General features: G+C 38.7%; 1 protein-coding gene and 1 long non-coding RNA gene across 12 annotated transcripts in view; one reads left to right on the top strand and one right to left on the bottom strand.

Annotated features, from left to right (window-relative positions):
- Positions 1 to 27,182, top strand: part of LOC124299065 (tyrosine-protein phosphatase Lar) — a 471,758-nt gene that overhangs the window by 170,342 nt on the left and 274,234 nt on the right. The gene's annotated exons all lie outside the window — the stretch shown is intronic.
- Positions 2,140 to 27,182, bottom strand: part of LOC124299070 (uncharacterized) — an 81,424-nt gene continuing 56,381 nt past the window's right edge. Inside the window, exons 3-5 of the long non-coding RNA XR_006906938.1 lie at positions 13,692 to 13,911; positions 12,791 to 12,948; positions 2,140 to 3,442 (exon numbers count right to left, since the gene is read on the bottom strand). This is a non-coding gene — a long non-coding RNA (uncharacterized LOC124299070). The remainder of the gene's footprint in view (positions 3,443 to 12,790; positions 12,949 to 13,691; positions 13,912 to 27,182) is intronic.

Below are 27,182 nucleotides of genomic sequence, written 5' to 3'. Positions count from 1 at the left end.
GTGGCGAAGAAAGTCGAAAAAGCAAGTCTAATTAATATTTATAGTCCCATATTTTGCATGTGCCGTGATAACTATAGATTGACTTCAATCGAATCGACTAACTGACGCTTATTGTACCTTGTACCTTTTTCGGTTATGGTATAAATTGACAATCGTTCAGGATCGGTTAGTCACTGCAATTAGACGTCTATCCAGGCGTATAATCACCACAGTGAACGAACTTGCAATATTGGCAGAATTCACGTTTCAAATATTTCAGAATTGTTGAACATACGTGGATAATTGGTTTGGACGTAATTAATTTTGGTTTCGTGTACGATTCCATGCGAAATTGGACGAAATCGGAAACGTCGATATATTTTCATATATTAGACTTTGATATAGTTTTTTCCAAAACCAACTGTATTTTATTCAAATACCAATTTAGCACTCCAGTACTGTAGACGATAACACATCGGATTATCTTCTTTGGAACTTGTTGCCGGCGTTTTTTCTTTGACTGACAGTGAATGCATTTCAGTCGTCGCAAACATGACAGTCCTCAAGTCTACACCACGCTTCGAATTCAGAAGGTCTGATTCTCTGTGTCGTAAGAAAGACAGATAATATATTGGAAAAAAGCAGAATCTTACATAAGTTGATGTAGGTATACTGCGTTAACAGAAAATTACGAATTCCCAATTGTGATTTATGTTCGGCAGACAGAAAGAGCATATTTCAATCACGAACATGCCGAAACTGAAGACAAGGAGTTAAATAAAATCTGACTAACGACACGAGGCTGCTTACGGATTTATTTATTGATTCTCAGTTATTTGGGGTAATCTAAGATGTGAGCCACTAACGGAGGACATATGGAGATTTTATATGTTGCAGTTGAAGTTGTTAACTTTTTCATATTAGAGGCTCAAAGATACTTGTTAATGCGCGCCACTCTCGTTAAATCATTATCAAGTATTCTAGCATGAGAATTTGATGTGATAATCTGCGTTTCATAGATTTGAATGGTAGCGCAAAGTTAGGTTAGGCGTACCGAATAGTAACATGAAATAGACAATGTTAAACGCTTCTGTTTATTAAACACACTTTTAGAACTGATTGTCAATTTACCACACATTTACTGTACAACAGAGTTGTCAATTTACCAAATTAGGTTACAAATTTACAAACTTGGTGCAGCTAGATAAATTACTGTGTATTTGTCACAAGTTTACTGTAAAAATTTTTGATTTTACGAAGCTTTATGGGAAACATATAACAAAGTAATTTGAATTCACTCAGTTGTGTAGTTATTTTATTATATTTGTAAATTTAATAGACAGTAAATGTATGGTGAATTCACTCTTCCATATCCGAATAAAACTTACAATACAGTGTCGGAAGTTCCATACAGAAATTTTTAACAGTGTGTACCGTACATTTTATGCTCCTGGTACAATAATTGTATGTGTATTTTTACTTGTTATAATCACAAACTGATTCGTCTCTTTGATAGCATGAGAAGAATGTTGTGATGAATCAAATTCAAAGTTGGATCGTGGTATGTAAAATAATGTAGAGTAGAATACACTTCTCATGTTCGTAAATTCACAACGCGAAGTAATTCTTTTGAAATATCTTGTCAATACCTCTAATTCCATAGAACGTCAAGATTTCTCCGAAAGGAGATTTTATATTTCTCTGTGAACTGCAAACGATGAGTCTCATCAAATAATTGTACCCGCAGGCTTATCTTACGGAGCAACAATTCGACATTCCCGTAAGAATATAACGTCCATTTATTGTAACAAACTCTTTCCTCCGACTGCAGTAAGAGAAATTTTTAGTTCCGGTTATCGCTCAGTCCTTAACTATTTTCATTTTTTACCACAATCGAAAAATATAGTTCTAGGTAAAAAATGAAAATTAGTTTTCTAACTGTTACCAGAAAGTCTAGTATCCGTCACTATTCTTTCTCATCACGATCACTGTTGCTATATTTTCTTGTAACTGTTGGGAAAATTTAGTGCTTGTGCAACAATAAATTGACGTTAAAGCCTTATTTGACTAAAAAAGGATCGACAATAGCGCAAAATGGTTAGGCGCACCTCGTTTTTCGTAATTCCAACAATATTCAAACAGTTTTTTTAACGATACCTGTCTTACCGAATTTTTTTTAGTTACTATTAAAAATGAAATTTTTCTCAGTGTGTGCCAGGCCTCACATACAGTGCGGAGCGGAGGTATTCGTACTAATCCAAAACCAGGGGATTGACAGATGTCATGCTGGGGTTGCCTTGCCTCGCTTCTGCCGCCTGTCCTGAGGGTGAACACTGCGGGCTTACGCGTCATTTTGGACACGTACGTCTGTGTGTACATTCGAAGAACGAATCGAATCGAATGATGGATTCGCGTCGAATTTGCACACACGCGAAAACGTACGTTTTCGGCTTTTCACCCCCCCGGTGGAAAAGCAGCTCACTGCAGCCGGGGACATCCGGTTGTACGGTGATCCTGACTCTCGATAGCTCGTTCATTCATTCCTGGTTAAGAAATTCTTATCAAGGTCCGTGTCCGTCTCTTCCGGTTTGCTTTCAACTTCTAACGTCGCGTAGCCGGATCTGAATCCAGATTTAAACTAGATTCCGTTCGCCCTGATCGACCCGAGGGTCTCCAGAATGGATCTAACGAAATCCTTTATCCCCTCGTCTTATGGCTGCAATATAGGCCTGTTCACCCGTCATCTTGTAACCGGCTCTCGAGGCAAACCGTTGCCGCTTAAATTGGGGCCAGAGATAAAACTCAACTCACCTTTTTCGGGCTTGGCTCGACCTATGCATTTTTAATCAAAGACCAGAGAACACCGACGCTGTGTGCCACGGTTCTGCCGCTTGTTACGTCACTCTTAATTGAATTCCATTTTTAACCGTGTGATTCGTAGCTCATTGATCCCCATTTTGTATTTTATTCCGCAGCATGAAATGAGGCGCGGCATGTTATTATACACCCGATATCATAAATGCGAATCCTTCGGATGCCTGCACTGAGAAAAATTTCATTTGTCATAGTAACTAGAAAAATTCAGTAAAAGAGGTATCGTTTCTATCGTAATAAATACTGTGGTGATGGTTAAAAGTGAGATTTGTCCGGAATCTTTGAATAATTGGTATGCGACTGTGATATTTTAATCTTTATCAGAAAATCAAATTTGCATCTTAATGTACCGTAACGTGTCCAGCTATACAGCTTGGCACATGTGCAAATAGCCAGCACCAACACAGCGAAGTAATCACCAAAGCTCGGCTCGAAGCGACGGACGAACCCAGCCTTACCGGGAGATAATCCTTTTCCTTCGTCGACGTTAGCAGCGGCGGCGCAGCGATGAAACCAGATCGAACTGGATTTTCGGTATAGATTCACGGACTGACCAGCGCTCAGCAGCGTAGTAACGATTGCCACTAAGCTATAAATAATCAGTTCATCGATTAATCGAGTTCAAAAGGGGCGGGATCGAAGTTCAGAATTTGAAAAGTTCCGAAAGCGCCTAATTCCGAATTATTTTATGGCGAAACTCCAAGTAAAGAAATCAAACTTAAAAAAAAAAGAAATAATCGAACACGATTCGATTGAATCGGTGAAAATTAATTGATTGATCGATTATTGCGATTTTTTTTTTCTCGAAATCATGCACGTGAAACCAAAATTTGGTAAATTTCGATACGTAGTCTTAATAGCGGAAAAGTTTTTTGATGGTTTATAGTCACAGTAAGTACTTAGTAAGTAAGACAATTATAGTAATTGATGAAAGATAATCGAGTCGGTTGATTAATCGAGTTTGAAAAATGATCTGTTATACTCGATTAATCGAGAAAAAAATAATCGATTCAATCAAAAATCGTTCATGTTTGGCCATTATTAATGTGCAGCAAAGCGCTCACTCAACTAACTTTGATAATCGATTGTACTAATCGAGAGGCAGTTCGATAATTTGGATTCTCCTTCGTTATTCTCACTTAGAAAATATCGCATACCTTGCATTGAAATGAATTTTAGTCAGAATCGCGAAGCGATGAATCAGAGGAATCTTTGTACCCAGTAAAATTGTAAAGTATAGAAATCTCGTAGCTTAAACAGAGTGAATGATAAGCGTGAAGCGTAGGTTAGCTTAGTCGATAGATTTAAAATTCAGCTACTATCATTTCTCTTGCATAATCTTGTGTGTAAAATTTCTTGAAGCCAGAGGGCTAGGATTCAAACTGTTTGATTAAAATTCAGCGTTAACCAAATAATTATTTCTCTTATCTCGCTACAACTTTGATTATTTCCATAAAGTTCGAGTAGGATCAAGCAGTTACATCAACGGGGAAACAGATAAATGCCTACAGCACTGATCGTGAGTGATCCGTGTCCGATGACGTTTGTTTGGGGATGCCGAGTGTGATGGACAACCACGGCTCACGTCCTGGTTTCTAGTTAGAAAAACTCGTACTCTGCGGTTTAGGCACGACAGGCTTGGAACTCTGTTGCCCAGTGATGTAAAGGGATGCAGCAACCGTAGATAATCTACCCGAGTCCCCGATAAGTGATAGAATGCAGCTTCGGTGTTTCTATTCTATCCCAAGTGTGTGACAATGTAGTGACGGTAGTTCAACCTGCCAGAGTCAGTGAACGTAATTATTTATTTAAACAAAGTGTTTTGTGCAGGCATGACGTAGAACCTTTTCTTCCCGTCGAAAGTGGAGTTCCTTTTATTTTTTATCAATTTAAATTGTTCTAATCAAGAACAAATACTTCACACTACACTGAGAAAAATTTCATATGTTACAGTGACTAGAAAAATTCAGTAAAACAGGTATTGTTAAAAAACTGTTTGGCTATTGTTGGAATTATATTGTCGATCCTTTTCTGGTGATTGCAACGCAAAATCAGTTTATGAGGTTTACTCTACTTTTTTAGCTAAACAAAGCTTTGACATCAATTTATTGTTGCACAAGCATTACATTTTTGCAAAAGTTACAAAAAAATATAGTAACAGTGATCGTAATGAGAAATAATAGTAACGGATACCAGACTTTCCAGTAACAGCTAGAAAACTAATTTTCATTTTTTACCTAGAACTATATTTTTCGATTGTGGTAAAAAATGAAAATAGTTAAGGACTGAGCGGTAACCGGAACTAAAAATTTCTCTCAGTGTAACGAGGTTTCAGCGGTGAATTTGAGATCTAGATATGGCAGTTATTCGGAAACATGCCGTCGTCCCAAGCCAAAAACAGCAAGGTTTTTGTTTGGTGATCGATTTTCCTAAGTCACATAATCAACGTTCGCGTAAAGTTTTTTCTCTGATTCTTAGTTGTTTCTTTTGCTATTCTCGTTAGAAATAAATTTTCTTCGTATTTATCTGGCGGCCATTCGCCACCAGCAAAGATGGCGAAAAAATTCTTAGAACATTATTTCATTTTTTCGTTTTCTGCAGAACGTCTTTTACAACTTTCAAGTGTCCAGGCTTTGCCTCGCTAGCTGAGAGTCAAGGGTTTGACCGCGCTTGGAATTTCCCTACATCTGGCATTTATGGCGCGACGTGACCCTTACATTAGCCTCGAGTCGGGGGCGAGTCTACACTTTTTCATATTTTTTCAGTAGTCTTCGTTGCGCTCTCGTAACATACGCATCAAGTAGCTAGCTTCATTCTTTTGCCTTCTGTACCCTCATCAATCAATCGTGTAAATTCGGTACCTCGTTTGTTCTCTGTTTCGATAAAGCATCTATTAATTTCTTGTTATCGTTAACCATAATTATCGGGATCAATCATTTCGCTAATCACTCTACAACTTCAAAATTCAGTTTTTGGCTCGATCAAAATGGTGCAAAAACTCACTTGTTTGCTGAAAAATTTGAATTAGATTATTTTTAACATCTAAAATGTCGGAAATTTCAAATTCTATACGTGATTCTAAAAAAGATGTTGAGACAAAGGTCAAGATTTTTTTAAATAAGTGACACACGTCGGTGCATATGGCTTTTCTGCACAGATACTTGGTCGGATGCAAAATTTGCAAAAATTGTCTTCGTAAAATAGTAAAAAATCGAGGACCCGTATGTAGACCAGTCCAATAATTATCGGTCAACGATCAGCTCCCGAAAGTTTGATTTTGCTGCAATTTGGATATGTTATTGTGTGTATTAGGTATGGAAATTCCCCAGTTTTTAGACCTTCAAGCTTTGTTGTTAATAAGGAATTCGTTGATTAATTCTTTCATTTTTGGGAATTGAATCTTTTTGAAAAAATTTCCAAGATACTGTCGTCAGAAGAAGAATTTGACCTAACATGTTTCCTTTTGCAAAATAGTCTGAACGTTCCGACTATCATGTCCGTTTTTCGATACATAAACAGGAACGCAAAAAAAAAAAAAAAAAATTAACTGTGGCTCTTCATTATATTATTACGATGTTGATTCCGCCGGTAATGCAGTTCGAATAATTCCTTGTTAAGGTAAAATAGAAGATCCAGAATAATTCGTAAACTGAAGGAAAAAAAGTCTAACCTTAATATCCGTTGTTTGAAATTGATAACCTATTCATTGCACGGATTAGCTTCGATGCTTGAATATTGTACAATTCATTGTTGCCAACCAGACGTGATACCGTCAGTGAGATGCGGCTTCAACATCGTTTAGTGTGCACATGATTCTGGATTACAAATGTCCGGAAGATACGTCAGTGTGATTTTATGGCTCTGAGTATCAGGTGGATATCTGGAATTTTATTGGGTACCTTGGAGGTATTACAGCGTTTCGTTAGAAATGCAGCGAGCAGCGTATGCTGAAAATACGGTGAATCGTGACGAACAAGGAGGGTAGAACGAGTACTTATATAAGGTGGACAGATTAGGAGAGAGTTCGCGATTTATTTGTGATCGAATATCGCGTGCATGTACATATGTCAATTGGATCCGGTTCCAAGGAAGAGTAAAACGACGAGGATGACAACGGCAACGAAGAGCGAAAAAACGAGGTCGGAGAATAGAATTTTATCCCTTGCCAATAGCTAGATTGTGTCTTAAGAAGAGAAAATAAGAAGGAAAAAGGCAAAAAAAGACAATGAATCGAAGAGTATTCGAGAGATAGCTGCAGGAAATCGGTGGTTCCTTCTCCTTCTCCCTTTCCTCTTTCTTTTTTTTTTTTTGCTCCTTCTATCCGTCTTTCAATCCCGGCAAAGAAACGCGATTCGTTCGTCGAATGAAGTACAAATGAAATAAACTCGAAACTAACGCCCGTTATTCTCGTTTTACGGTCAATCCACTTTCGCTAACGCTGTTTCGCCTTCATCATTCTCTCGGTACGAAATATCATTCCGTTGACTGTAGCCGACCAACGAGAACCTGCATATCGCCAAGAGGCACGCTGTGTGTGACGATACATATATACATATATATATATATATAAAGATATAGAATAAACTGTGAGAGAAAGAGGGAAAGATAGCGAAGTTCAACGAACATTTTATGACATATACTTGGTGGCGTTATCTAAATCTACCGCCGATAAATGTTGGGAAATATTGATTTCGACAATTATGTAAAAGTTACTGGTGTGTGAATTGGATTATGAAACAGTTCGGTTAAGTTGAAGATGATACAAAGGGAGACTTGCGAAATTCAAAGTAAAATAAAAAGCAACGATATTGATGCGACGAAAATGAGGTGATCCTTTTGGGCGGTGCCTTGATTTTGCATATATGAAATCGGGGACACGAGTCTAGTTTTTTGTGAACAATATGCTAGTCTAAACAACATAAACTACACCTACCCGCATAACTTTGAGTAAGGGTAGTCAAGTGGTTTGTCAATTTACGGCATGGGTCGAAAATTCGAAAAAGTTCGGCTCAGATTGTATTATGCGAGTGTAGAATGCTTGGTATTTTCATTGCCAGTTCGAAATACTGCGAAAGTTTGCAGGTTGAACCTTAAAAATGAACATGTGAGTTTTCGTAAATCTTTTTTTTTTAAATTTACTCCTCCAGCAATATTTATGTACTGGTAGTTCTCGTTTAATTTAAAAGGGTTCTATATTCATATTCTAGTAGTCGATTCAAACATTATTCAGACTCGTTCTTTCGTACGTGACAAGAATACATTCGCGAATTCAAAATTTGTCGAAACTTTTTTTTCCATTTTTTCTAACACAAATTCAGTAGTTCAAAAAAACGTCGTAAACGTATAAGGATAGGTCGAGAAAAACTTTACATACACACTTAGTCTGAATTTCTATTCCCCAAAATTCTTTTTCTATGTGGAAAAGATCCCTCGATCTTTATGCAAAGTAGATTTAGAAAATGGTTTCTGATGTCGCATAAAAAAAAAAAAAAAAAATCAAATGGACTGGAGAAAGCCGAGTGGGAATATCCACGGGACGTTATTTAATGATGCGAGACTGAGAATAGTAAATTATACAGTACATTCTAGTCAAATTCGACCACGACTAAGTTTCATCACCTCTCTTTAATCCATTTTCCCTTTCCTCTGTATCACTTACATTTTTTTTTCGATACTTATTCATCGACTTCTCATCTCAATCTTTCAATTTTTTTAATCCTATAAAACCCACGCCCTCGGTGATTTAAAATGAGTAACATCAGTATGATCGATTGTCGGTTTGAAAAATTGACAAACGAATGACGTTTGAGGAAACAACCGTGAATCCGCCTGTTTGAGTTATTCGAAACAACGTCGTAAAAAAACGTATCGAAAATGATGCATTTAAAGTAAAAGGCTGTATTAAATTGTCGAGGAATACCCTATGTATAGGGTTTTGCTTGCGTTTCCGGTTATACGTACAAGTGAAACTCGATTCCCTGCCGCGAAGCTCTAGTTGCCCTTAATTAAACCGCTAGACAGTGCAGCCTGTAGACGACGGTGCAGCCCGTCGAGAATGAGTCGTATACACATCGGTGTGGGTGGAGGGGAAGTAGTTGGCTAGGATAGGTACGAAGGCATGTGTGCCGAAGAGAAAAGCTTCATTCTCGCCTTAGGAACAACAACGGACGAGTCTCGCTTTATATCTAGGTCAACCGTGAAATTATGAAGCTAACAAGTGTTTTAAGAAATTCTCTAGTGTTTGCCTCTCACCGCGCGTTCATCCCGGGGAAATTTGTTCACATCCGACACCTTTTTCATTTTTACTTTCCCGCTATCTCTCATTATTTTTTTTTTTATTCTCTTTCTTTGCGGCTTTCCGTGGTTTTTTTTTTTTTTTTTTTTTTCAACGTTCGATCGTCTTTATCATTCTTCTCTTATTCATTTATCTCGTCACTCCCTTCACATATATGTACACATAAATATAACACCAAATTTTGTAAACTCAGCACTTCTTTTTGTATTATATACAATTGCATCGCATAAGTTGAATGCGTTTTCTTAACTGTGTGCTAACTTGGGTGCACGGTGTCATCGATACAAGTAAAACTAACTCACCGACATTTCTTGTTGTTTAAATTTAGAAATGTTTAACCTGAGTAGCTGATAATATTTGTAGCATAATGTTGCTTCACTTTGTGAGTGGTAGATAATTATTGTATTGGTAGCAGACCTGGTTACGATTTTCTACTTTGCTACTTTTTTTTTTTTGAGAAATTTGTCACTACCGTATGTATCCAATTTAGCCAAAGGTAATGCAGCTACGAACTTCTTTTCAATCAATTCAGGAAATATGTTATATAACTTTGGATCTTGATTCCTCAAGTTTCATAATTCATTGCCTCATAAAATGGTCCATATGAAACGAAGGGTAAAAATATGCACTCTCTCAAAGCTTCAAGCACTGCATATTTTAGCATGTTATTATAATATTCTGACTTATAGATGTAGCTTTAACGAATTTCCGAGATAAGAAACGCGTGTAATAAATATTCTAATATTAGAATGCTCCGAGAGTTTCCTTATATGCGCGCTTCTCTTCTTCGATCATTTCAACCTTATTCGAGGATACCTTATTCATTTAGAATAAAAATTCAATAAAACATGACATTTTTGCTGACGAAAACTTATACACATATTCTCCTTTCATAAGACATTCTTCTTAATCATAAAAGTAACGTGTTGTTTCGGAAAATTTTGAAAAAAATATATATTACTGACAGAGCGGTCACGCACCTGGAAAAACTTGAAAACCTGCATATTTCAGGGTATATGTATAAAAGGGGTCATGGAAAACCTGGAACTGTCAGGGGATTTTTAATTTGTTCATGTAAAAAACTAAAAATATCAGTTTTCTGTCATGGGAAATGGAAATGATTTTTTGAGGTAACAAGTTTACTTCATCGAGAAAACAAATTGGCTTAAACCGACTGTTTTGTACATTATATTTTTCTTCAATTTGAATTTAATTTGAACCGAACAAAGTTAATAAGCTGAACAATTCAGGTTTTGATAATTTACTAGAACCGGGGAAATGTCAGGGAAAACTGGGCCTTAGATTCTGAATAACTGGAAATGTCATGGAATTTTTTTTCGCAAAAACTTGCGGCCACCCTGACTGATGATAAAATTTTAAAGTGTCTGGTTTTATTTCGACTTGGAACGAAAACTACTTACTTTATTTTAATGAACCGTGCACTGTTCTCTTGTAGACATTCTAAAAAAAAACGCCTGCACTTCGTTTCATCCCGATCCCTGAAGCTGAATCTGAACGACACTAGAATCAATCCAACATCAAATGCGAGAACACTTTCCTTGTCATTTAGGATCGCAGTTTTTATTACTACGTAAAATTTTTTTATATACATGGATGTTCGCCAAAAACTTGAAGACTACTCGGTTGATTTACAAAATTCTTTTCCCAACGGATATCGTTATAAATATCGTAAATTATACGTTGTTCAATGTAATTGCGATTTCCATTGCCAAATGGCAGCTGGAATTGAGGCAAAATTAAGCCCTTTCGTGAAATGTAGGAAGCTTTAGAAATATTCTTCCGCATGGCGTTGTCCCGTCACTGTCTCCCGGGCATCCTTTAATTAACTACACTAGGTGAGGAGGCATCGCAGACCCACGAGCTGAGGTCCGGCCTTTCTTTCGCTTCATGGTTTTACCGGCTCTTGTCTCTTGGCTCTTGGCTCATGCCTCTTGGCTCATGGCTCTTGGCGGTGCAGGGACGAGAGTCGGGGTCTTGGACGCGGACACGCTGAACAACCTGCCCGGGATCTACACCTTTCTGCCTCATCCGCTCCCGCTTGATCGTCCCCAGGCTATATTTTCGACATCGCTGCGCCTGCGTACTTTTTCCATTGTGTTGTCAACCCCCTTTGAAATTTGCTTTATATTTCAGTATGGTTCAAATTCTAAAGTGTAATGTATCATGCAAAGGTGCAGCTTTGTACGATTATTCCTTGAGCTTCACACCGGGACAAAATAACCCCATGAGATGTTGACTGTAAATTTCATACGAACAACATCCAAAATAATCTGATTTGATCCGAGGTAAATAATGAAATATCGTAAGAAACGTTGATTTTATTCTTTTTTCAAAAATTCTTATCTTCATTCCGTAGTATGTATGTACATGTTTTTTTCCTTAAATATATATCTGTATCAATTTTTAGTTACAAATATTGAAACTTCAGTAAGTTGTGATTTATTGAGTAGAATGAGATCAATTTTCTGGTGTTTTGTCGTTGCATGAATGTTTTTTTTTTTTTTTACTCAAAATTTCATTTTGCTAAAGATAATTCATTTGCCTTAAAATATAACAGTCAAAAGAATATCCCAGATTTTTTTCAAGTTGTTTGAATAGATATCTTCGTTTCTACGCAATGGTTTTTGATGTGGGGTCTCCGATGAAGAGTGGTGTGTGACCAATGTTATGCATAAGAGGTGTGCAGCGTAGGGGTTATTGGTATATACTCATTGAGAAACATTTCATTTGTTATAGTAACTATAAAAATTCAGTAAAACAGGTATCGTTAAAAAAAACTGTTCGAATATAGTTGGAATTACGAAAAACGTGGTACGCGTAACCATTTTGCGCTATTGTCGATCCTTTTTTGGTAATTGCAACGCAAAATCGGTTTCTTCGTTTTATTCTACTTTTTTGGTTAAACAAGGCCTTAATGTCAATTTATTGTTGCACAAGCATTAAATTTTCACAACCGTAACAAGAAAATATAGCAACAGTGATCGTAATGAGAAAGAATAGTAACGAATGTTAGACTTTCCGGTAACAGCTAGAAAGCTAATTTTCATTTTGTACCTCGAACTATATTTTTCGATTGTGGTACAAAATGAATATAGTTAAGGACCGGAACTAATAATTTCTCTCAGTGCTGAAAAGAATCAGTAAAACTTAGTGGGTTAAGCTTACAACAGCGTGCTTTTTCGGATTCTCATGCATGCCGGTCATCACAAGTTTCAGCTACCAAAACCGGCTTATGGGGGTTTTGTGAATGATGCATATTTTTTCGTTTTGAATATTTTTCAATCAAGCTCCATTTCAAACGATCGAACGGCCTTTTGATTCGACTTGGTAAATAGGCGTAAGTGTGGAGAGCGTTTTTGAACTCTACCCTGCAACATAGTCTGTGTGTATGTTCCGCAAGCAGTGACAAAGTTGATACTTGTTAGTGTTCCGGGGCGTAAGGATTGTAGCATTGGCCGGAGGACAGAGTTCAGAACTTTGTAACTGAATAAATCGCGTTGTTAAATCAATTGGGCAGTTCTGAAACCGTTCCCCGCCAATTTTCTCCTATTCAGTATGATACACAGTAGCCGGTATATTGGGGTTTTCTCAAGAGGTCAGTTTTCCCGCTCAATTTCCTACCGTCGAGTATTTCATTGTCCTCGATCCGCTTCCCAGCTCTCAGCTTATCGCAGTCCAATAAGCCTCGCATTGCGATAACAAGATACAATTATGCCGTCTATGTTTTGACCCTCTTTGCCACCTTGGCTGTCCACCGCGCCCTCCCTCCTCTCAGTCACCTAAAAAAGGAAGATAAAAAGCTCGATAAAGTGGATTTTCCTGTTATTTCGTTACGTTCGGTAAATGTATTTCATCTTTCATTTATTCATTTTGTAGCGATCGATGGTGTAATTCGGACAAGACTTCGGACTGACTTAATTCAAGTGGGGCCACGGTTGAAAAGAAAACTCTACATCTCCCAAAATCTGCAAACAAAATCAGGGCGCAGATAAATGACACCTTAATCAAATTAAGATTGATTAAGACGCACCCCAACGAAGACAGTTCCTTGATAGACGTTACAATTTTTCCAAATTGATTGGATAAAAGCTACTTGCATCACTGGCAGTCGAACGTTGTGATAATTGAAACACCACAGGGTACACTGAACGCCTTCAATTTCGTTTCAAATATTATTCCACATAGTATTTTTTTCGCACTAGTCGTCCGATACATCGGTAAAATACCAAAAATCATGCAATTGATTCTACTTTCCACTACGCGCGACCTTCTCTTCGTTTCACACACTGCGAAGTTAACTACTAATCAGCACCCGTGTAGGCACGTATATAACGTGGTAGGATGCAGTTCGATGTTTCGCGGTGTTATTCATCAGCGTGAGGTATACGCGATCGCATCGAACATACACGTCATTGGGAGATGATTAAAGTCATTAAAGCTCGGGTGGCTAGTGACGCGATTCTCTGCCTCCTCGTACCTCGCTTCTCTCCAACCATATCCGTCCCCATTCATCCCCGTTCACCTGCAGCAACCGGTACACCGGCCTCACTGCATCCAATATTGAGCCTCTGGCTACGGTGGTCACGCGGTTTAGTGGACAATGTCGTCAACCGGCTACCTCAAAAACCTCGTAACCCGGATGCTTCGTCGACACTGCCTCCCGTGCGTGTTCGTAATACGTCCCCTTCGTATGATGCAGGAAGCCTTCTCTTCCAACAGCAATCGTGACAAAGTCATTGATGCTAAAATGAAAGAGAAATACCGTTTCAGTGAAAATACTCATGTTTCGAGTAAAGAGTATCTGTTAAAATTTAACGCTCTACTTGATAACTTCAAAATATCACTTTCGGCTGGCTCATCGAGGCTGGCAATTATTCCTCCGCCAACGCATCTTAGCGATTGTAATTTTGCGTCTCAAGTTGAAATTACTGTAAACTTAGTTGACCCATTGGACAATCGTCGAATCGATATTCAGCCATCCGATTTTCACGAGTTTAACATTGTCTTGGAATAAGAGAATTAGTTCTTGATCTCTACGCTTCAAGTAATACTTGTATGATTCAATTTCCTCTCAGCTCATGTTCAGGTACTACGGCCATCTAATCTAATTTCATGTAATCCAGTAGCTGAAGATTTCATTCTGGGAAAGAATGAGAGCAAAGAGAGAAAAGCAAACTCACGTAGAAAGTGTAACAGCATTAAGACGCAGCGTCTGCAGGTTACGTGATAGACCCACTTGGTAACATGCATATGCGTTTTTACTCCTCACAATGCTCTAGGACCATACAGTCTAAAGATTAATTTGTAGTACTCGACTTTTTCCGTTTTACCCTCATCGGATTACCGACAGATGACTACGATCTCGAAATATTCGTAACCAGCAGCGAAATCCTACGTTCTTAACTCAACATTGAGCCTACCTAGGAACTAGTTGTCAGCGGGTTTCTCCTGGTACACGAATTCTTCCCTCATGGCGGTTATTAAACTCAGGTTATTGTTAGAAATTAGCCGCAGGTGCCTCTTTCTCTCTGCTCCTCCTCTACTGTTATTAAACTACCAAAATACCGGCCGACGGACGTTTCCAACTCGTGTCGTCCTGGCGGTGGTGGGTTGTTGGAAGAATATATGTCGGCGCACCGAGCCAGGATCACTCCACTATATAAGCTTTATTGTTTTGCCGCGTTTGCTGACGCGCCTCAAATTAGTCCGCGCTGCAACCTAATTTCAGGTTTGCTCGAACCTCAGGTTTGCACAATTGACCGAATTCAGTACAGCCACGGATTGTAGATTTTAGTGTCGTTGTCGGGCTTGCGAGTTTTTGAAAAATAAATAGCGATCTATCTTCTCTGCCCGTACGCAAAGTTATCGTTATCACTACTATGTATACATGATTGATATATTTATCTGACCTGATTAAAATGCTCTTATACGAGCATCAAGAAAAAATGGTTTTTTTTTTCTGGACATAAAGAATTGGGAAAAAAGTTGGAACACTGACATAAAGGTGGAGCGACCGCCCTTCGACTAGCTTCAAGATTCTACCCGGAGAGAAATTTTTAGTACCTACCGGTTTTCGCTCAGTCCTTGACTATTTTCAATTTTTACCACAATCGAAAAATATAGTTCTAGGTGCAAAGTGAAAATTGGTTTTGTAGCTGTTGCCAGAAAGCCTAATACCACTTTTACTATATTTTCTTGTAACTGTTGCGAAAATTTAATGCTTGTCCAACAATAAATTGACGTTAATGCCTTATTTAACTAAAAAAGTAGAGTAAATCGAAGAAACTGATTTTGCGTTGCAATTACCAAAAAAGTATCGACGATAGTGCAAAATGGTTAGGCGTACCTCGTTTTTCGTAATTCCAACAATATTCGAACAGTTTTTTCAACGATACCTGTTTTACTCAATATTTTCTAGCTACCCTAACAAATGAAATTTTTCTCAGTGTACCGACTCGAAACTGGTATACCTAATCAATTTTGTTCTCACGTTGAAACCAGAAAATTACCAACCCCTAAAGAAGGTAAAGCGCGGGACCCCAACGGGTGAAGCGAAGCGGTGGTATTATTCATTTTGGTATCTGAAATCTGAGGTAAATTTCGCGGTATAGCTGGGATGAACAAGCGGCGCGTGCGGCGACGCAGGGATGGGTAGAAAGGGTGGGTATCGCATAATGGGGGCGTGGTGCATTGGATGGTCGTTACGTCAGCCGACATAAATAGCCGAGCGTTTTTACACCGGGGAATATGATAGGGCACGCGTCACTCGGCTGGGATTCTATATCGCTTGGCAAAATTCCCCCGGAGGGCAGGGGTAGGCAGCTCGCGTCGGTGGGGTTGGATACTCAAAAATGTAGGTGAGTGGTCGGCCGGTCCCAAGCCTGAGGGTATGCCAACCCAGCGTTGTGCCACCTATACGCGCATATCGAATAACGGGCTGAATTTAATACCCTGCATGAAATGCACGCCGTACGTTCTACAAACGCCATTTGTTTGGCAAGCTCTCAAGAACTTACCAACATTCGTATCGATCATTTTATAAACATACCCTTCTCTGCCCGGGTTAAGTTTTACCGCGATATGTCGGTATCGTATAGAGGAAGTGTACACTGAGAGAAATTTTTAATTCCGGTCAACGCTCAGTCTTTAACTCTTCTCATTTTTTATCACAATTGGAAAGAGTAGTTCTTCAATTAAGGGTAAACGGACTGAATTGTTAAATTCAACCGCTATCACTCGGTATGAATATTGTATACCAAGCGTATTTTTTTATTCTTTACAAATCTCACGAATCAACTAGTCCTACCAATTTATGGTAATACTTACGGACATTAACAGCGAATACATGTGCGTCTATGATATTTGATTCAAATTGTTTTGTAATGCATGAGATTTTATTTGATAAGATGTGGCACAGACGGCTGGATTATCTCAGTTTTAATCTTTTTCGAAGCAAAAGATTTTTTCTTTCACTCTTAAGCCGAGAAAATAACAGAGAATGAAAAAGAAAAACGCGGGGCGAAAAGGGTGGAAAAAATCGATGGCAGTGAATAAGACGACGACGAATGAACCCATTTTATCTCAAGTCCCAGATCCCACTCGCCCTCCGACTCTCTTTCTTGCCAACCAAGCAATGGAAAAAATATTCATTCTGTATATTTATTTATACATAAAAAAAATGAAAATTCCTTCGACTGCTACTACGTGATAATGTTACTCGCGAATGGTTGGCCGATCAAAAAAAAAAAAAACTGTTTATTTGTCTTCGAGCCAATTCACCTCTCTGGGCATCGGGAATTATACTTGACGCAATTATCAATCAGCAGCTCTTATTGGCATTACATTTTATGTGTTCGTTCGAGCGCCGTGTCGTCATTCGAGGGTTGTTTTGTGTTTCTATTTTCTGTTTTGATTTGCACAAAATAATTATACTTTTATTTTTGCTGCTGTTGTTGATATTATTATAGTTTTTTTTTCTGACGAATACATTCGTAACTTCGTCAAGTGTTGGTTAAAGCTTTTGTTTCTTTTATATCGGGCATTGTTTCACAGCTTTGCTCGGCCGCCGCTGCCGACATGGGCCTACATTTTGCGATGTATATAGGGACTCTGTCACCCCATTTGAACCTGTATCAAGTGAGCCAAGTAGCCTTTGAAATGACAGGATGAAAATAAAACAAAGTCAAACGAGAGTAAAATTGAAAAAATACACAGAAATACAAATAACGAATAACACAAAAAAATGATGAAAAGTTGGTTTTATTTTCAACCCACGGTGAACCAACTTTTGGTATTGATTTATTGTTGTTATACTCTGTCGCGTCGAAGCAAAATATTAGTCATAGATTGTGTACATATATATATAAGCACTTACTTTAGTCAGAGTCTCCACTAACTCGACTACTTGCAAAGTTTTTCAAAAATGATCGCATTTACGAAATGAAATAATATTTTGCCCGTTGAATTATCAAAATAATCCAATTTACACAAAAGTTGTTTCCTACCTTTGAATAATAAATATAGAAACCAATACAAAATTTTACCAACCAGGATAAATAAACGCCTAGAAATATTCCGTTAACATTGAACAATTCTAGCTGCCGCTAACGGAAATCATTATACCACATTTTAATCATGATAATTGTAATTTATACTAATTTGTATGTGTAAATTTCACCAGGTATAACATTTATTCCCATTATATTCTCTACTGAGATAGTTTATTTTAATCAATTTTTCCCTCTTTCCTCTCAATTACCAACTATGCGAATATTGAGTAAAAAAACCGTCTGTCTGAGGCACTGAAAAAGTTCTGAATTTCTTCAATCATTGTCAGAAAATTGTTGTTTTGAATGATTATTCGGATGAATCAAATATGAACCGAAATTTTTTTCAAGGCCAGAAAAACTACGGTGTAACCTTGTGAGCTTGACGCTTTCAGAATTGAATTAAATCTAGAGGTGGACCTTTTTTCTTTGAACGCATTTCGATTCTGTATCTTGCAACTAAGGTATCTCATTTTGAAACTGTATCAAAAGTTATATGCCTGTTTATTACGGTGAACGTGTAATGTTTTTTAAGTTTATAACTTGGCATTAATAGGTGCAGAGCTTACATATTTTTTTTATGACATTTGTGACTATTTTAAATGGCCTATAAAATTGTTATTGGTACTTTTGACAAAAGTGATGCTTTGAACAAATCTTATAAGTAAAATTTTTGTTATGAATTCTTGAAATGTATGCCCACTGATGGAATGTCGTTCGGAAGGGGTTACGGAAACAAAGGTGGTCATGCGTGGAATCAATTCTCTTCTTCGAGCCCGCCAAAACGATTTTCGACGACGACGAGGTTTCTCTCACGTTGAGGTATTCAAGCAATACCCGCCCTATCAGCGAGAGACGGCGAAGATTACTCGACTCAAAAAAATAAAAAATCTCAATAAGACAGAAATCACACAGTGATCTCGAATAGATCGAATTTATTCGTCCGTGACGCTCGTCATTCGTTACCGTTTATGGCTTTAATTTTCAACAACGTCTTATCGGTTTAAAAATTTATTGTGCCATTCACAGAAATGGATTCGAAAAAAGTAGCGTTCTCGAATCGCACTTTAAGTCCCCTGAAATTATCAGCCGGCTTTGCGGTATCTTCGGTGACTTGATGCGTTTCCCAATGAATGCTGGCACCTCTTACTAATTGTAAGTCAATCATCATGCTACCAACTGATAAAATCGTTCTGCATAGCCCTTAGAATCGGAAGTCAGTTTACGCCTCGCCTTCACTATCTGAAGCCCACACAGTGTCATATTTTGAAACATTTGAACCGCTTGCGATAATGATTCAAATGCGAGATTGTGAGTGTGATATGATAAACTGGAAAAATGAAATAATTAGTGAACCCACTCCGGTGTGCAAACTTTCAGTTTTTCCAAATTCCGGGTGGTACCTATGATTTTTTAATGACTCGGTGCATAAATAACGAGGCCAAAAAATGAAGAGAGAACCTAGAAAAAAAATTCTTGGGTCGAAAGTTCGCGAAAGGAAGAATCAGCTCTCGACAAGGCTAGAAAGGGCTTGAAAGGGAATGAGTAATAGCTGCCCCCTTCCGCCCCGCCCGCACACGCCGCGGCGCTTACTCCTCCTCCTCCTTTCGACTATTTTATTGATAGGAGTCGAGCTGCTGTAGGAGTGCCTTGGTACTAAATTGCCTCTTCCCTAGGCTCCGTGTTCCAGGAGAAGGGACCTGAGCTTTTCCGCGATATCCGCGAAGGCGGGTGAACGAACGAGTATAAAGTCTTACGCGGTACTTACAACCCTCGGACCAGTTTGGATCTAGTACCTGTCCCTCCCGCCCCGCCCGTCCGGCCGCATCGTGACCTGCTTCAACTAAAAACCCACCGGAATAAGGGGCTGCGGGGTAAGAGAGAGTCTAGTCAGCCGGTAAGTGCCCCCATCCGTCTTACGGTTGCCTGACCCCACACGGTCTCGAGCACGAGGACGGGGATGAGGCTCCGAACAGAAGGGCTAAGGAAAACCAGTCCAGGAACACGAATACACGCATTCCTCTCCGCCCCCTTTCCGCTCTGCGCGAGCTCGCGTGATTCTTCAGGACTCCTGGAAAAGTCCCTTCGACCCCAGAGTGACTCTCGTCAACCAAATCTCTCCCTCCTCTGTCGATTCACATACGTACGCGTGCCTTCTTCGGAATGCTGAGAAAATTTTTTTCTCTGTTCCAAGAATGAGACGTTTATTTTGAAATCCCTGAGTACTAGGGTGTTTCGAAAAGATTTTTTTTTTCCTTCTTCCAAACAGGTTCAAAAGTTCGATTTAGGTATAAAAATGTACGCCTGTTCAAATTTGAGCTCTTGATAGTAAAATTGAAAGGTCGCGCATCACATTTTTCATATTCTCCATAAAAATGATACGGGAAATATGATTTAAGGTACGAAATACCTTCATCGAATGAGGATTAGTCGTCTTGTTTCATCCATGCTGGATATTAGCTACTTGACAAAAGGCTCGGATGCTGTCAAAAGATCATTGTGGTTTCTTCCACTTCGGAGTCAACTATTTCTTCTCAGTTGAGTCGAGTTTTCTTCGCCTTTCCTTAATCGGAATGGTATTGTTTGATCACCTTGATGTGAGAACAAGTATGTGCAAATTATAAACTTTTTTTGTGATGAAAAACAAGTTATGACCTTGAAGTGAAAGAAAACTGGGGTATTTTGAGAAACTATGCCGAGCGTCCTATTTGCAGATGAACGAACTAACTTGAAATATTTTACTATGGGATGTTTGGGTAAATTTACAAATGAATTTAAAAAAAATGGTGCCTCAGAATTCCGGTTTTTCATTCTGTTACGAATTTTCGAAATAAATCACGTGTTGAAATACTCAGAATGCAATATAGTACACAAAACATTTAAATTATTTAGATCATCCACCGGCTCATTTTCTGCCAACATAGTATCAAATCCCAGCTAATTAAATCTTACAGATGTTTGTACGCGAAGCTGGATATTTATTTCCTGAAAATTTATCACTAAGCTTCTTCTTTTCTTACTCTTAACCGTTTCCTTACTTCTCAGTTCTCTCTGTATTCGCTTCTTCTTTTTGTATGAGGCTGAAATTAGTAACGTTAACGTAACTATACCCCAGGAGAAATGATTATCAATAGGTAATTTTAGGATGACACCCAAGGATTTAGCTTTTCAGAATTAATATATATTCTAATTGTAATGGTTTACTAAATTTTGCAAAGTCATGATGTAAATTGGCGATTTTTCCTGAACACGCATCGTTACGCTAACGTTATTAACTTCATTCTCGTCTTTCTGTACTTCCTTTGGAGTGAACATATCTTACAGCGATCGTCGTAATTACACGTCATGATTCATTCACACCACACCTAGTGTGTCAAGAAAGTATATTCTTCTCCTCGAATGACCATGATCAGCACAGAAAAGTTACAAATGCTTTCATGATGCATTACCAGTACCTGTGACGTCTTCACGGTCAGTTACTCCCTTTATTTTTTCCGGTACTGGTATTTGTTTCCAAGCTGTAAGCTGTTTGGATCAAGCATTAATGCGCAGGCTGCGAACGGGACACCCCATGGGAGTGCCAAGTAGTGACTCTCCAATAAAGTTCTAAAGCTACCCTCCACTAAATATATCCTTATCTTTACTAGTTTATCACTTAACCGAGTACAATATAATCAATACAACGGTAGCCGGGGGCCTCCTAAATACAACCACTCTCCCCCTTTGGCCACTTTTCTTTATACAACCACTTTACTACCGTGCGCCGTGCTGATTTAACACCTTCATTCTTACCGAACCCGGTTTCACTCTCCATAGTAAGCAATGCACCTATACCTCGCCCTCTGCAAAAGGTAAGGATTCTGTTTTCCACAATCAGTGTACAGCTTATCTCTTATCGGTCCAGATCTAGAATAAGCCCGTACTGCTGCCACTGTACGTGCTGCTTACTCCTTGATTCCATCCCCTGTCGAACACCGTGCTCAACCCAATGGTCGACTATGCACCACCGCACGAGCTCCAATCTACGGGGTGGCTACAAACCATCACAAGCACGGGAGAACTCGACTTGTGCCATGGTGTACGTTCACTCAGATTGCACATAGTACGGATTCGTCAATACCTGAGGTTAACCACGAATGACGGGCGTGTAGGGGTGACCGATGTTGAAATCGCAATACTACTCAGGAAGTCGATTGTAGCATATTATAATTTAGAACAAACGGAAAGGAAGAGCTAATCTGAAATCTACTATTCTCGCAAACATTCCGGTAAAAAATTTTATTTATCGAACTACACTAGAAATAAAAATGAAAGACTTGCTCAAAATACATCCTGCATAGATATGATATATATAGCGAATATAATCTGGTTTAGTTTTCGAACCGCATTAACGCAGGTCAATATGCAGCCGCAATACAAAACGTTTCGACGTGTCTCTGTCTATAGCCAGAAGCTGGATATTTTGGAAGTAAATCAGGCGTAGATCGTAATTTGGCGTTTGCGGGGGGTTGTGTCTGAATACGGTATAACCCGTACAGTGTTGACGCCTTTCCACCTCGTGAATTGATTCGGACGTGAACCGGCTGAAAGGTTTAATCCGTATCATTGCCCACGTAACATATAGCTGGCGGTGCAGGTAGGCATTATTATTAAATGTTATTAAAGGATCGTCTAAGCTGGCTTGATATTTATTTCATCCTCCAACCTCGTTACCGCCACCACCATCCTCAAAGCTGCGGGCGCGAAAAGAGATATTGCGGTGGATTATCCGTTGCTGGTTGATTGACGTGAAATTTGAGAGTAAGCTTTTAATCCCTGCACATCACGCCCGCCTGTCTTCCACGTAACAAGACTGGAAAGACGCAGGGGGTACAGAGTGTAGGATACACCTTCTCTCTGGATGTGTATTATGCAAGTGTCTATCTGCACCTGGTGACTTTCAAGGTGTTCAAATGACTTCAAGTTAGTTTAACTGGATGTGACGTATTCGGGGTAGGAGACAACATAACCAAAAGAATGGTTTTATGAGACAAACTGTTCATCACTATAAGAGACTTGTCTTTTATCCGATATGCTTATTTCCCCAACTTTCTTATACCGTGTCCTTTCGTGTCCTTTTCAATAACTACATTAATTCTAAGGATTCGAATGATTCCACAATGATTCAAACGAAGCTCCCTGACCTATGTGTATCCAATTTACGTCTTCATCCACAAGTCACGTTACTTCAAGTGCATCCATGTAACTTCACGTGTGACCGAAGACAAATTGAGAAGACAGTTTTAAGTTTGGTTAACCCATCGTGTAACATTCACAATTACCGTATCGAAAGTGCGTAGAACAGAACGGAAGTCATAATCGATTTCATGCCCGTCTTTGACCACGCGTTAACTATCCCATGTACAAACACTCGGAAAGAGGGTAGATAAGCCTGTTTTTACGTAATTAGGTCTTTTTGCTGTCGCTTGTATAGGGGCGATCGACTGATAACGTTTTCCCCTGGGTCCAGAGAAAAAGGCTGCGAAGTTTTGTTCGCCCGAGTCGTACTGTCTGTGTATAGTAGGCGTGACTGTCCAACAACGAGATACGCCATCTGTAGGCATTGGACACTTGTTTTTGGATATCACACATCTATCTGCAGATCGTATAATGTCCCGAATATAATGGGTTTGACATTACCACATTGAACAACGTTAGGTGGAGAATTATTCCTGGAATATATCACCTGGAAGGGGTCGAACCAATCGCTAACTACAGACGAGGTGGGATTTGGGTATTTTTTTTTTTATTCTTTTTCATTTTCTTCTTACACATTCCTCTTGAACATTCGTAACTTTATATTTTACGCAGTGAACTTGTCTTGACCAATCGATAGTTAACACAAACGAAGTAATACGTGCAAAATTTAGTTGAAGTTTTGATATGTGTTCAATGTTGACTTCACGAAATACAGTGATAAATAAGGTTTGTAGATTCACAAAAATGTTATTTGACTTAAAAAAGTGGTGAAAACAACAATTTTCGTCATCAGGTGAGACCGCATTTATTTGAATCTACCAAAAATTTCTTTCGGCATATCTACCCTCACTAGTTGTTGTTTTTGGTGATTTTAAGCATATTCAGAGCTGCGTAATTGCGAGAGAAACAGATTGAACAGGAGTTTTGGAGAAAGTAGAAATAGATATCATAAGTCTTTCTGATTTATCTAGTCTCTCAAGTCTTTTTTAAACCTTATGCTGTTCATTTTATAACTAAACATTCAGTTATATATAAATTCATTACATTTGATTTTTTCATATAAATTGTTCAAAAATCTGTAAATACGCATATTTTAGCGCTATATTTTAATTCAACATACCTAAATACCTAAAAAAATGCATTATTATTTTAAGGGGAAATTAAATGTTAAATTTCGCAGGCCTGTGTAATACGCTCTAATTATTGAATACCGTTGATACATAAAATTTTGTCGAATTGTAGATTTCTAAAATTGTACTAAACAATCAAAATGAATAAAAATTGCACTATCCTAATATTGATTGCAGTATTCAGAGAATTTTAGAAATGGTAGTTTATGACACAGCTGTAAAAGACAAGTTGTTTCGGATTCCAGATGAATTTTATGTTACCGTTAAATTCCTTAGCTGCCAATCAGAGCGTCGAATAAAATATAAAACTAGGAGATGAAATTTATCTTGTAGATAAAACGACTGAACCGGGCCTTAATTCGATCTTAACCCCCTTTTCCTCTACTGCTAAAACTCGCAACTGTTTCGCCAAAGTAGGCGTACATCAACGTTTCCAAAACAAGACGACTTTTTCTGTTGAAAAAAAGTTTTTCTTTCTCATTTGTCGTTCACTTTCATGACTACCGTTTTTGAAAATTGTATTACGTTTTTAGGTGTTCCAATCTCCGGCCGTTTTGGGCACATGCTGTAATAATCTACGTGCAGTAATTTTTCTATCGACTCATCACGTTTGCAGAACACACGGGATAGGTGAAGTGTGCTATTATGTAATATATAGGCATAGAGGAATATGTTATCTCGTCAGAAGAAGTAAGCTCCAGTTTTCGAACGTACGTAGCACCGAACAAATTGAAAAAATGCTCCAATTAAAAAACAATCCTTGTTTTTCAAAGGGATGCCGTTGTTTGATTTTTTTTTCTCTCTGTAGCATTACTCTTTCTGCACGTTTTACCATCGCTATCCAAACCTGTGTTTCGTACTTTCTTTTCGTCGAACATACATCGTGTTTCTTTCTTCCGTTTTATCGTTTGACACATGACATGTTTTGGCTGCTGGAGAAATAATTTCAAAGCAAGTTATCTGGAAAACTATCGCACGTCGTGCTTCTGAAATTTGTAGGTTTTTTGTTTAACTTTTTTTTTCATTTTGTTTTGTTTGTTTTCAAATTACAGCTCATTTTGAAGTAGGATATTATGTATAACTCGATTCTAATCGGCCACCGTCACGTCAGAGTGATATTATCAGGTAAGGTGGTTGTTTGTTTGGTTATTTAACAAAGCTGATGTCACCTTGCACAGTCATTCTTATACCGTAACTCTGCATCCATACAGGATGCAAAAATAATTTAAATAATTCTCTAGCTGATTCTAATCATGGATTCGAATTTCGAATTAAAAAGTTTGGTCATTCATGGAATAAAACCGTGGTCTTAGTGTAGGGTAAAAACGAAGTTCAATTTCGAAGAACTTTGCATCAATTGATATGGCGATTTTAATAATCGCATTTTCTTTGCGCGACTCGAATCAATGCGGACAGTAAGATCCGAAAACCTCACAGAATATCGCAACTGCAAACTGCGCAATGTGCATTTACTGCAAAGTCGTTTCGATAAATTGAGAAAATTAAAACTTCTGATTCGTCATTTTCGAAATTCACGGTAATTTTGACGGTCATTTTTTGTGGTTCTCCTTTGGCTAATTTTTACTTTTACTTAAGAACAAGCATCGTGGCGTTTGATGGCCATAAATTACGGTAGAATTGAGTTATCAACAAACCGTACTGCACTACATCAAGTCCGTTTCCAAATCGCAACCCGCGTTCGTTTGTCACGAACGAACAGTGCCTTTCTTTCTCATTGTGTTCGATAGCTTCCTAGTTCTATAGTCGTGGATCGCGTGCAAATACATTGCATTCAGAAACTTCGTTCTACCGTCGCAGCGCATTTCTTCTCCGTTATTTCTCATCAAACTATGTCCTTGCTGCAGTCATCAGCAGGCGGTGATTAGCACTGCCGCAAACATCGCCTTGGATCTCGGTGCAGGCCATTGCGTTGTGTGCGAGGGATCAAATTAATCGGAGACCACCCATCGTCATGTTTCTCATGACACAACCAACCGCGCTGCTCTGCTCTTGCCTACTGCACTGTACACTGTGGCGCTGCGATGCCTCGTCCTGTTGCAATCGGGACATTCGCCTCCAAGTTTAGTCGTAGCAACGCAATCCTCTGCTTCCATATCTGCTGAGCCACGTTGTTGAAGACACGCCGTATAGAATTGGGTACCAATTCATAGATGCGGGTCTCTATTGACGCCGAAGAATTTTTGCGTCTATCTTTTGGATACCCTTCATAAGTCGTCGGATTCTAATTTCGGTTGTCAGAATTTGAACTGGAAAGGTTTATTGTTAGAAAAAGTGTGAAATAGGTTAGTGGAAAAAGGACTCAGTTGGTACAGAAAATAGAGCCCCATGTATAAGTAAGGAGATGCCATGCCGGGAATGCTGTAGCCAAGTCGTACATCCGGCGACAATTTAAAAAGAAACTTCATTTTAATAATTCTGTGGGGCAAAGGTGGACCCTGTTTTCCGTACGGCGAGGCACCACGTTGCGAGATGTTTTGACACCCGTCGGTCGCATTCCGAGTATCTAATTACGCGCGGCGCTATGGGACTGGAGCTATGGGGCGCTGGCTTGTATTGTGTTATTAAGCCACCTAAAGTGCGTTGAAATTTAATCAGGAAAACCATCAAACCGTGAGCCAGCTCGTCTTGGTCCGCCCCCTACCTCTACCCATCCCCCGTCTCTCACTCTTCACCCCAAAAACACAGGCGCCTGACCAAACCCTGATAAAATTTCATTCTCACGACTACCCTACACGTCCGTACCCCCGCTGTGACAACGAATTAAGATTTCTACGGGACAACATTCAGGCAGTTAAACAGAATCCCCAACAACCGGTATTAAATACATGCGCAAGTGTAGGATATTACGAGAAATGCGTTTTTTAAATGTTTCAATGAGACGCTTTACCGAAAAGTGCAATTTTTAATCAGTTCCACTATATCCGAAAATTAATAGTGGCGTTGATTTTTTTTTTTTACTTCCATTCGGGTAGAGAATGTCATTGCAGTTACTAGCAAATAGAAGGAATTACTTAACGATATTAGATTTCATTAGTTGTCAAATTGCAGCAATGCAAAATCTTCATGAAGTTTTGAACG

The sequence above is a fragment of the Neodiprion virginianus genome, chromosome 2, assembly GCF_021901495.1.
Source record: "Neodiprion virginianus isolate iyNeoVirg1 chromosome 2, iyNeoVirg1.1, whole genome shotgun sequence".
Taxonomy (NCBI): Eukaryota; Metazoa; Arthropoda; class Insecta; order Hymenoptera; family Diprionidae; genus Neodiprion; species Neodiprion virginianus.
The sequence above is the reverse complement of the archived record's forward strand: the minus strand, read 5'-3'. Positions and strand labels throughout refer to the sequence as shown.